This window comes from Schistocerca serialis, chromosome 11 (genome assembly GCF_023864345.2).
Source record: "Schistocerca serialis cubense isolate TAMUIC-IGC-003099 chromosome 11, iqSchSeri2.2, whole genome shotgun sequence".
NCBI lineage: Eukaryota > Metazoa > Arthropoda > Insecta > Orthoptera > Acrididae > Schistocerca > Schistocerca serialis.
In genome coordinates this window covers 57,496,814-57,509,132 of record NC_064648.1, presented here as the reverse complement: position 1 = coordinate 57,509,132, position 12,319 = coordinate 57,496,814, and the positions used below count along the sequence as shown (strand labels likewise).

Below are 12,319 nucleotides of genomic sequence, written 5' to 3'. Positions count from 1 at the left end.
CTTGTGGAACAACACTACTATTATTTCACATACCATCCTTACCCCCCCCATGAACCATGGACCTTGCCGTTGGTGGGGAGGCTTGCTTGCCTCAGCGATACAGATGGCCGTACCGTAGGTGCAACCACAACGGAGGGGTATCTGTTGAGAGGCCAGACAAACATGTGGTTCCTGAAGAGGGGCAACAGCCTTTTCAGTAGTTGCAGGGGCAACAGTCTGGATGATTGACTGATCTGGCCTTGTAACATTAACCAAAACGGCCTTGCTGTGCTGGTACTGCGAACAGCTGAAAGCAAGGGGAAACTACAGCCGTAATTTTTCCCGAGGGCATGCAGCTTTATTGTATGGGTAAAATATTCCGGAGGTAAAATAGTCCCCCATTCGGATCTCTGGGCGGGGACTACTCAAGAGGACGTCGTTATCAGGAGAAAGAAAACTGGCACTCTACGGATCGGAGCGTGGAATGTCAGAACCCTTAATCGGGCAGGTAGGTTAGAAAATTTAAAAAGGGAAATGGATAGGTTAAAGTTAAATATAGTGAGAATTAGTGAAGTTCGGTGGCAGGAGGAACAAGACTTTTAGTCAGGTGATTACAGGGTTATAAATACAAAATCAAATAGGGGTAATGCAGGAGTAGGTTTAATAATGAATAAAAAAATAGGAGTGCGGGTTAGCTACTACAAACAGCATAGTGAACGCATTATTGTGGCCAAGATACACACAAAGCCCATGCCTACTGCAGTAATACAAGTTTATATGCCAACTAGCTCTGCGGATGATGAAGAAATTGATGAAATGTATGACGAGATAAAAGAAATTATTCAGGTAGTGAAGGGAGACGAAAATTTAATAGTCATGGGTGACTGGAATTCGTCAGTAGGAAAAGGGAGAGAAGGAAACATGGTAGGTGAATATGGATTCGGGGGAAGAAATGAAAGAGGAAGCCGCCTTGTAGAATTTTGTACAGAGCATAACTTAATCATAGCTAACACTTGGTTCAAGAATCATAAAAGAAGGTTGTATACCTAGAAGAATCCTGGAGATACTAAAAGGTATCAGATAGATTATATAATGGTAAGACAGAGATTTAGGAACCAGGTTTTAAATTGTAAGACATTTCCAGGGGCAGATGTGGATTCTGACCACAATCTATTGGTTATGAACTGCAGATTGAAACTGAAGAAACTGCAAAATGGTGGGAATTTAAGGCGATGGGACCTGGATAAACTGAAAGAACCAGAGGTTGTAGAGAGTCTCAGGGAGAGCATAAGGGAACAATTGACAGGAATGGGGGAAAGAAATACAGTAGAAGAAGAATGGGTAACTCTGAGGGATGAAGTAGTGAAGGCAGCAGACGATCAAGTAGGTAAAAAGACGAGGGCTAATAGAAATCCTTGGGTAACAGAAGAAATATTGAATTTAATTGATGAAAGGAGAAAATATAAAATTGCAGTGAATGAAGCAGGCAAAAAGGAATACAAACGTCTCAAAAATGAGATTGACAGGAAGTGCAAAATGGCTAAGCAGGACAAATGTAAGGATGTAGAGGCTTGTCTCACTAGGGGTAAGACAGATACTGCCTACAGGAAAATTAAGGAGACCTTTGGAGAGAAGAGAACCACTTGTATGAATATCAAGAGCTCAGATGGCAACCCAGTTCTAGGCAAAGAAGGGAAGGCAGAAAGGTGGAAGGAGTATATAGAGGGTTTATACAAGGGCGATGTACTTGAGGACAATATTATGGAAATGGAAGAGGATGTAGATGAAGACGAAATGGGAGATAAGATACTGCGTGAAGAGTTTGACAGAGCACTGAAAGACCTGAGTCGAAACAAGGCCCCGGGAGTAGACAACATTCCATTAGAACTACTGATGGCCTTGGGAGAGCCAGTCATGACAAAACTCTACCATCTGGTGAGCAAGATGTACGAGACAGGCGAAATACCCTCAGACTTCAAGAAGAATATGATACTTCCAATCCCAAAAAAAGCAGGTGTTGACAGATGTGAAAATTACCGAACTATCAGTTTAATAAGTCACAGCTGCAACATACTAACGCGAATTCTTTACAGACGATTGGAAAAACTGGTAGAAACGGACATCGGGGAAGATCAGTTTGGATTCCGTAGAAATGTTGGAACACGTGAGGCAATACTAACCTTACAACTTATCTTAGAAGAAAGATTAAGAAAAGGCAAACCTACGTTTCTAGCATTTGTAGACTTAGAGAAAGCTTTTGACAATGTTAACTGGAATACTCTCTTTCAAACTCTGAAGGTGGCAAGGGTAAAATACAGGGAGCGAAAGGCTATTTACAATTTGTACAGAAACCAGATGGCAGTTATAAGAGTCGAGGGGTATGAAAGGGAAGCAGTGGTTGGGAAGTGAGTGAGACAGGGTTGTGGCCTATCCCCGATGTTATTCAATCTGTATATTGAGCAAGCAGTAACGGAAACAAAAGAAAAATTCGGAGTAGGTATTAAAATTCATTGAGAAGAAGTAAAAACTTTGAGGTTCGCCGATGACATTGTAATTCTGTCAGAGACAGCAAAGGACTTGGAAGAGCAGGTGACCGGAATGGACAGTGTCTTGAAAGGAGAATATAAGATGAACATCAACAAAAGCAAAACGAGGATAATGGAATGTAGTCAAATTAAATCGGGTGATGCTGAGGGAATTAGATTAGGAAATGAGACACTTAAAGTAGTAAAGGAGTTTTGATATTTAGGGAGTAAAATAACTGATGATGGTCGAGGTAGAGAGGATATAAAATGTAGACTGGCAATGGCAAGGAAAGCGTTTCTGAAGAAGAGAAATTTGTTAACATCGAGTATAGATTTAAGTGTCAGGAAGACGTTTCTGAAAGTATTTGTATGGAAGTGAAACATGGACGATAACTAGTTTCGACAAGAAGAGAATTGAAGCTTTCGAAATGTGATGCTACAGAAGAATGCTGAAGATAAGGTGGGTAGATCACGTAACTAATGAGGAGGTATTGAATAGGATTGGGGAAAAGAGAAGTTTGTGGCACAACTTGACTAGAAGAAGGGATCAGTTGGTAGGACATTTTCTGAGGCATCAAGGGATCACAAATTTAGCATTGGAGGGCAGTGTGGACGGTAAAAATCGTAGAGGGAGACCAAGAGATGAATACACTAAGCAGATTCAGAAGGATGTAGTTTGCAGTAGGTACTGGGAGATGAAGAATTTAGCGCAGGATGGAGTAGTATGGAGAGCTGCATCAAACCAGTCTCAGGATTGAAGACCACAACAACAACCATCCTGTCTACTTGTGATGCCAATGCATCCCTTTAATTTGTTTAAAATGGCATAATGTGAGTCTGTGTGACATTAAGTCTTGGCCTGCTAGCTGTGAATCAGCTATACTCCTTTACATTCTGCCAGAACTGCCCCCAGAATGATAGTTTGGTTCCTTGATCTGTGTGCTTGTATTATCACCAAAATTTTCAGTGCCTGAAGAATCCTTTATAACTACAGCAAGTTTGTTTATGAACAATGATATCGAGAGAGCCAGTAACTAATCTTCGGCAACTGTGTGTTGAATGTTCCCTCCTCTTTCTCTAATTTTAAACCCTGTGACATTTTTATCAATGTTAACATCGCTTTCCCTTAGCAGGGTCATAAAGTGTATTTAAAAAATTAATCTTCCTTTTTTAGATCATCCAGGATTCAAATGTTGAGGTCATACATGGCTTCATCTGTGAACAATCATTCACCAAAAGCCATACAGAGTTTTTCTATAGTTGAAAAATATAAAGCTAATACAACAGGTACCACACAAGCTGCCACAATATGTACAGGTTGTGGACAAAGTATCAGGGCTGATTTACAACACACAAATTTTATCTCTTTTTTTCCAAAACCCAAAAAATTTTTAGGACAAACTGAAGAATAACTATGATTCACAAAAAAGGTAAGACCAGCCACTGTTCTTTTGAATTGTATTGATCAGGATTTATCGAAAGGAGGAATGTTTCTCAAGTGACCTTACTATTAGAACTTCCACTTCATCTAAATGTGAATTTTGTGTCCATCACACACAGCCATTATAAAATATAGTTGACATCAACAAGGGCTACAGAAAACAGGATTATACCAACCACCAGTCCCCATCCACTTCTATTTACAACAGTCAGCATGTAAAAGGTGATGTGGAAGTTAAGTGGACGAGAACAAAAATACTCTAGAAATGTGAACAGCAACAAGTTCCAGGAAACTGACACACTGTGCCAATTCCACTGCAATGCATCCTTTATTCTACACTATTAACAGACGACTTTTTACTTGACTACATGCAATACATCAGAGATGTGAATACTTACAATATTCTCAGTTACATTCATTTCCAAATTTAGTTCAGGATCCTCCTTGATAAAATCAGTGGGCCATGATATTCCCAATGGATCTTTAACAGACTGGAAGAAGAAAACAATCTGTGAATTATAACTGCTTATTAACTTCTGTATGTATGACACAGGTCTCAATATTCCTTTCTTATGAATATCATCCAACTTTGCACATATTCCTATCACTTGGGACGAGAGTCAGAATGCATCCAAATCAGTTCTAACATCTCTGATTATGCTAACAGCCATTGAGTAATATTTATATTGAGATGCTTTCACTTCCTATTCCTGTCACATAACCCACTCTGATTTCAGAGGCACCATGGCCTGCTCTATCGGGTGGTCGTACTCCCATATACAAACTGGATACACGTGTGTGGCAACATTTCAAAATTACACTCAGATAATATAGAGATGCAAATAATCTTCCAGCAGTAAACCCATAAACAAGAGGACATTTTGGCCATTAATCAAATGAATATGGCATTCCACACATTATCGTCAAAATTGACCAAAGTTAATGCTATTTACACAGCTTCTTGCTCTGTCAACATGTATTTTCAGTGCCTGCTCTTTAGGAAACAATGCAAACTTAGGTCATGTGTACGGGAGGAAAATCATAAGGAATTACATACAGCCAATGCAGGATTTCAGTAATGATGTAAATATTACAGTGAACAGTGACTGGAAACTCTAAAATATACACTCACAACATATCATAAGTGCCAAATCCTCTGTTGCGACACTGTGACACAAAGACACATAACAAGACTAACAATTACTTCCAAGAGGAAGCCTTCATTGCTCCGTTAATACCAAAAATGTACTTAAAGCATTCATTAAATAGAACCATAATAAAAAATTAATAAAAGGGTAATGGTTCATAATGATATGCTTGTTACAAGTTCTGTTAAAATACTATTGGTAATAGCCAACAAATAACATATCTAACTAGAGTCAACTGACAGTCCACAAAAGTTCTTGAAAAGAGCTGGTATCATAGGTTACAAATGTTGAACATCCATGGTAATTTAGCTTGAATGCCCCATAATTGTGTCATGACATTCTTACTACACTTCCTCCACAATACAGTGCTTGTGTGAAAACTTACATTATGCTCAGATCCATCAGCATGTTGTTTCAGTTCTGGATCTTGCTTTACTGAAACACTAGTGCCTTCAGTCTTTAATTGGTCTTCAAGAAACTGGAAAAAGCAAAATAAAAAAAGTTACACACACACACACACACACACACACGAGAGAGAGAGATATCGATCTTGCGTAAAAGCAATTACTCACACATATTCATCAATTAGAACCAGGCAGCAAGAAAATGTGGTGCTACATTTCAGATATCTGAAACCAAAGCATTGGTTATTCTCGAAGGCAGGTACAACAGTAAGCTTTTTTTTTTTTTGGTGGGGTTTAAGGGCGCTCAACTACTGAGGTCACAGTTGTTAGAGCACATGGAATCTAGTAAAACTCAAGGGGAGGGGGGACACCAGAAAGTCCTGACGAAGATGCAGATAAAATACGTAAAAAAGTTAGATGTCTTTGGACGAGCCAGTCAAAGTTATAAAACGCAGAACACGAGCAGCTGCTCGAGCGACATCAGCTAAAATATCCGGTAAAGTAGATGGCAGGGACAAGACAACACGAGATTGACTAAAGCGGGGACACGACAATAAAACATGGCGCACTGTTAATGCTTGACCACAAGGGCACTGCGGGGCCGGGTCACCGGAGAGCAGGTAGCGGTGGCTAAACTGGCAATGCCCAATCCGCAACCTGGTCAGAAGGACCTCTTCTCGCCGAGATGGTCGGGAGGAGGATGTCCAAGCAGTTGGGAACAGTTTTACTGCCCGGAGCTTGTTTCCTTGGAGGGATGACCAAGCATCCCACCACAACGACACAAACCTCTTACAAACAACCCCACGAACGTCAGATGACGGGACACAATGGGAGGCTGGCCGAGGCAGGAGGACTGCAGCCTTGGCTGCAGCATCTGCAGCCTCATTCCCAGGCACTCCTACATGTCCGGGAACCCACAGAAAGCTGACAGGAGAACCATTATCAGCGAAAGAATGGAGGGACTGCTGGATCCGTTGCACCAAGGGATGGACCGGATAGGGAGCTCCAAGGCTCCGAAGAGCACTGAGGGAATCAGAGCAGAGTACATACGATGAATGGCGGTGGCGGCAGGCATACTGAACGGCCTGATGGAGAGCAAAAAGCTCGGCCGTAAAGCTGGAACATTGGTCGAGGAGCCGGTATTTAAAGTTGACGGCCCCGATGACAAAGGCACAGCCGACACCATCGTCAGTTTTGGAGGCATCGATGTATATAAAGGTGTGACCGGCAAGTCGAGCACGAAGTTCGACAAACCGTGAGCAATACACTACAGCCGGAGTACCCTCCTTCGGGAGTGAGCTGAGGTCGAGATAAATATGAACCGGAGCCTGGAGCCAAGGTGGTGTCGGGCTCTCACCCTCTCTGAAGGTGGTAGGGAGGGCAAAATCCAATTGTCGAAGCAGACGACAGAAGCGGACACCAGGGGGCAGCAGGGCAGAAACATACAACCCGTACTGACGGTCGAGAGAATCGGCGAAGAAGGACTGATAAGAGGGGTGGTCGGGCATTGACAACAGCCGGCAGGCATACCGACACAGCAGTACGTCACGCCGGTAGGTCAATAGTAATTCGGCAGCTTCAGCATAAAGACTCTCGACGGGACTAGTGTAGAAGGCTCCGGTCGCAAGACGTAACCCCCGATGGTGGATGGAGTTGAGACGGCGTAAGAGGGATGGCCGAGCAGACGAGTAGACGAAGCTCCCATAATCCAGCTTCGATCGGACTATGGACCGATACAAGCGAAGCAGGACAGTGCGATCTGCTCCCCAAGATGAACCACTAAGAACTCTGAGGACATTAAGGGAACGTGTACAACGGGCCGCCAAATAAGAGACATGCGGAGACCAACAAAGTTTCCTGTCCAATGTGAGCCCTAGAAACTTAGTTGTTTCCATGAATGGGAGAACAATGGGACCGAGATGTAAGGATGGCAGAAGCAACGCTTTATATCGCCAAAAGTTGATACAAACCGTCTTCTCTTCAGAGAACCGGAAGCCATTTGCCATGCTCCATGAATATATGCTGTCTAGACAACGCTGAAGGCAGCGCTCCAGGAGGCATGTTCTCTGGGCACTGCAGTAGATCGCGAAGTCATCGACAAAGAGAGAGCCTGAGACATTGGGTGGAATGCAATCCATAATTGGATTGATCGCGATGACAAAAAGGGCTACGCTCAAGACGGAGCCCTGAGGCACTCCGTTCTCCTGGAGGAAGACGTCGGACAATACGGAACCCACACGTACCCTAAACTTTCGATCCGTTAAAAAGGAATCAATAAAAAGGGGCAGGCGACCGCGTAGGACCCACCTGTGCATAGTGCGGAGTATACCTCCTCTCCAACAGGTATCATAAGCCTTCTCCAAATCGAAGAACACGGCTACCGTTTGGCGCCTTCACAAAAAATTGTTCATGATGAATGTCGACAAGGTCACAAGCTGGGCAACAGTGGAGCGGCGGCGATGAAAGCCGCATTGGACATTGGTAATTAGCCGTCGAGATTCAAGAATCCAGACTAACCAAGCATTAACCATGCACTCCAACACCTTACAGACACAGCTTGTAAGAGAAATGGGGGGGTAACTAGAGGGAAGGTGTCTATCCTTCCCGGGTTTGGGTATAGGAACAATGACGGCGTCACGCCAACGCATGGGGACCTGACCTTTGGTCCAGACGTGATTGTGGGTATGAAGAAGGAAGCTTTTGCCCGCCGGAGAAAGGTGTGCCAGCATCTGAACGTGAATGGCATCTGGCCCCGGAGCAGTGGACCGGGACAGTGCAAGCGCACATTCGAGTTCCCGCATAGTAAAGGGGGCATTATAAGTTTCCAGATTCAGCGAGTGGAAGGAAGGTCGCCGAGCCTCTTCTGCCTCTTTCCTGGGAAGGAAGGCAGGGTGGTAATGGGCGGAGCTTGAAACCTCCGCGAAAAAGCGGCCGAAGGCGTTGGAGACAGCCACAGGATCAACAAGGACCTCATTACCTGAGGTCAGGCCAGGTACCAAGGAGTGGGCCTTAATGCCCGACAGCCGGCGCAGGCCACCCCAAACGACAGAAGAGGGAGTAAAACTGTTAAAGGAGCTGGTGAAAGAGGCTCAACTAGCTTTTTTGCTGTCTTTGATGACTCTACGGCATTGCGCTCGGAGTCGTTTGTATCCAATACAATTCGCCAACGTAGGATGGCGGCGAAAGGTGCGTAAAGCACGTCGTCGAGCACGGATAGCGTCCCTACAAGCCTCATTCCACCAGGGGACGGAAACGTGACGTGAAGAGGTAGTATGAGGAATGGAACATACGGCAGCATTGACGATAACAGCCGTGATGTATTCGACCTGACTGTCGCAACTGAGGAAATCGTGGTCCGGAAAGGTCGCCAGGGAGGAGTAAAGTCCCCAGTCAGCTTTCGGTATGTTCCAGCTCGAAGGACGTGGGGATGGGATGTGGTGCAGGAGACGAACGACACAGGGGAAGTGGTCGCTCGAATAGGTGTCAGAAAGGACATACCACTCGAACCGACGGGCAAGAGTGGTACAACAGATCGAAAGGTCCAAGTGGGAGTAGGTGTGAGTAGAGTCCGAGAGGAAAGTCGGGGCGCCAGTATTGAGGCAGACAAGATTGAGATGGTTGAAGACATCCGCCCAGAGTGAGCCTCTTTGACAGGATGCAGGAGAGCCCCAAAGGGGATGATGGGCATTGAAGTCGCCAAACAATAAAAACGGCGGAGGAAGCTGAACAATCAGGTGCATCATATCAGCCCGACTAACTGCTGATGACGATGGAGTGTAGATGGTACAAACTGAAAAAGTAAAAGCAGAAAGAGTAATACGGACAGCTATTGCTTGGAGTGGGGCGGTCAATTGGATGGGATGGTAATAGACATCGTCCCGAACGAGCAACACTTCCCCACCATGAGATGCGATACCGTCCACAGGGGTGAGGTCATACCGCTCCGAGGTATAGTGGGTAAAGGCAATACGGTCAGTTGGGCGCAACTTGGTTTCCTGGAGACCAAGGACGAGCGGACAGTGCAGGCGGAGGAGCAGTTGTAATTCCTCCCGATTAGATCGAATAACTCTTACGTTCCAATGTAACAAGGCCATCGCTGGTCAAAAAAAGAGGGGGAACGAGACAGGGGGAGAGCTGGTCACCTCGACGGCCGCGGAGTGCCAGGTTTCGAGGGAACAACGCTACAACCGGCGGGAGGTGGATCCTGCTCCATCGAGTCGTCGCCAGCTGCGGCCGCTGTCCCGGGTTGTGTAGGAGGGGCAGCATCATTTGCCGACGAGAGGCCAGCTGAGCGCCTGGCAGCAGAGCGTCCCGGCGAAACTGAGGACGGCTGGGAGCAGCGACTCACGGATGGAGCGTCAGACGAAACACGCCGGGGTGGAGAGGGGGATAGAGACTTCTTCTTGGAGGCCTTCTTGGAAGTCCGAGGAGGCACAGGGATGGTGGGCTGGACCCAAAGAAGGTCCTCACGCGCAGGGTCCGTTTTGGAACGCTGGACCTCAGAAGCTGGGGTCCGGAACGTTTCCCCGATGGACGCCTGAGAAGAGGATCGCTTCTCAGGCGGCGGTGGGGGGGGGAGGAGGAGGAAGGGTGGCCCCTGGGGCAGAGGGGGCGTGGGCCGTGGGGGAGGAGGATTTGGAAGGGAGGGATTTGGGAGGTGGAGGCATAGACCCCGGATGCGGGGAGGAGGTGGAGGGGGGACAGGATAGGGGTGAGGATACTGTGGAAGGAGTGGACACGACTGAGGCAAACGAAGTGGTCAACGTCACGGGATGGAGGCGGTCATACTTCTTCCTGGCCTCAGAATAAGAGAGACGATCCAAAGTTTTGAGTTCTTGAATCTTCTTCTCCTTCTGATACGCGGGGCAGTCTAAGGATCTAGGCGAGTGGATGCCAGGACAATTAACGCAACAAGGTGTTGGGGTGCATGTATGTTCCTCACAAAGAGGACATCCACAATCGCCACAAAGGGGCTCAGCCTCACACCATGACAACATGTGCCCAAAGCGCAAACACCGAAAACAGCGCATAGGAGGTGGGACGTAAAGTCGCACGTCGCACCGGTAGCACATCACCTTAACCTTCTCCGGGAGAACATCCCCCTCGAAGGCGAGGATAAAGGCCCCGGTGTCGATGCGAAGGTCTTTGGGGCCGCGCTGGACTCGCCGGACGAAATGCACGCCTCGGTGCTCCAGGTTGGCCCTGAGCTCCTCATCAGATTGCAGCAGGAGGTCCCGATGAAAAATAACCCCCTGCATCCTATTCAGTGCCAGATGCGGGACAATGGACACTGGGATGTCCCCTGGTTGGTCGCACGCCTGGACCGCCGCCGACTGTGTGGCGGAGGTGGTCTTTATAAGAACGGATCCTGAACGCATTTTACTAAGAGCCTCGATTTCCCCAAAGATGTCCTCGATGCACTGAACAAAGAACATGGGCTTGGAGGTGGCGAACGTCCCCCCATCGGTTCGAGAACAGACCAAATAGCGGGGGAAGTAATTCGCCCCAAGCCAGCGGGCCTGTCCTCCCTCCCAGGGAGTGGCCAAGGGGAAAAGGACAGGAGAACCAGAACCAGAGACAGTACCCTTCTTTTTAAAAGACTCGGCCGCAGAGCGACCTGATACATGTTGACGTTTCATCTGCGAAACGTCCGCCTCGATACCACCCACTCCGACCAGGGGCTCTCCCCACGGGCACCAGCCAGCCTCAGCGAGGGCCACCTGGCAGGATGACCGTTGCTGGGAGTCCTGATGCCCCAAGGAGACGGGCATCTACTCCTTGGCCGACGTGGGGAGGGTGCAGCTCAGGTATCGGCAGTACAATCCCTGTGTTGTCAGGGGGCTACAACCTAGAGGGTACATGACGACCCCACCACAACGGGCTGGCTACCGTGCTGGATTTCGGGTGCCATGGAAAGTCCATCATGATCGTAGGTGCAGATGGGGACGCACTATGGGCGTAACTTGTACAACCCATCAGGCGTTTAGGCCCAATTTGAAGAATAGTGGGTATGGTAACAACGCTGTTACAATGCTGAGTGCCAAGGTCTTAGTGCACTTAGGACCAGTGGTACACCACGTAAGGTGTCCTTCCCCAAAAGGCTCGTACTTCTGTAGAATTTTGAAAAATGGAGGGCAAACCCCAAGGGGGACCATCACATGGAAGGCCAAAACGGTTGAAACTCCTTTTAGTCGCCTTGTACGACAGGCAGGAATACCTCGGGCCTATTCTTACCCCGGACCCGCAGGGGGTGCAACAGTAAGCAACTGACCCCGAAATATCAATCAAAATTATTTCTTACATGCCAAGCAGCAATCAGCATACACAGTAACCATATGTACATATCATGAAAGTGGATGTTTTTACATCACCTCCTAAACCCTTTTTTCGAATTCAACCAAGCCAGCTACGCATATTGCGTACCATCTACACTAAAATGGAGGTGGGCAGCATGACGTGGAGAGAGGAGGGGAAGGAACAGATAGAGAGGTGTCAGGAACAGATGGACAGGGAGAGGGCAGCAGATGAACAGAGATGGTTGGCTGATTGAATGATTAAAGGGACAAAACTACTAGGTCATCCATCCCTTCTTCCTCAAACAGGCAGGCAGGTCTACATGACTATAGGCAATGCAGAGCCTACCACACACAATCCAGAGGAAGAAAACCCCAATGTATATGAAAGGTTAGTGAAATCAATATAAGAGACAGAGAAAAAAGGGAGGCAGAGGATAAAAGACAGGCTTGAAACCCCATTTAGGGAGCAGCCGGAAGCATCAGAGAGCAGACTGCAATGAGGGGACACATCCAACAGTCCTCACCA

The 12,319-nt window shown here is 46.9% G+C and overlaps 1 long non-coding RNA gene across 1 annotated transcript in view; it reads right to left on the bottom strand.

Annotated features, from left to right (window-relative positions):
- The window catches only part of LOC126426731 (uncharacterized), a 36,229-nt gene extending 30,657 nt beyond the window's left edge, over window positions 1-5,572 (bottom strand). The window contains exons 1-2 of the long non-coding RNA XR_007576403.1: window positions 5,479-5,572; window positions 4,344-4,436 (exon numbers count right to left, since the gene is read on the bottom strand). This is a non-coding gene — a long non-coding RNA (uncharacterized LOC126426731). The remainder of the gene's footprint in view (window positions 1-4,343; window positions 4,437-5,478) is intronic.
- Between the last annotated feature and the right edge of the window lie 6,747 nt (window positions 5,573-12,319).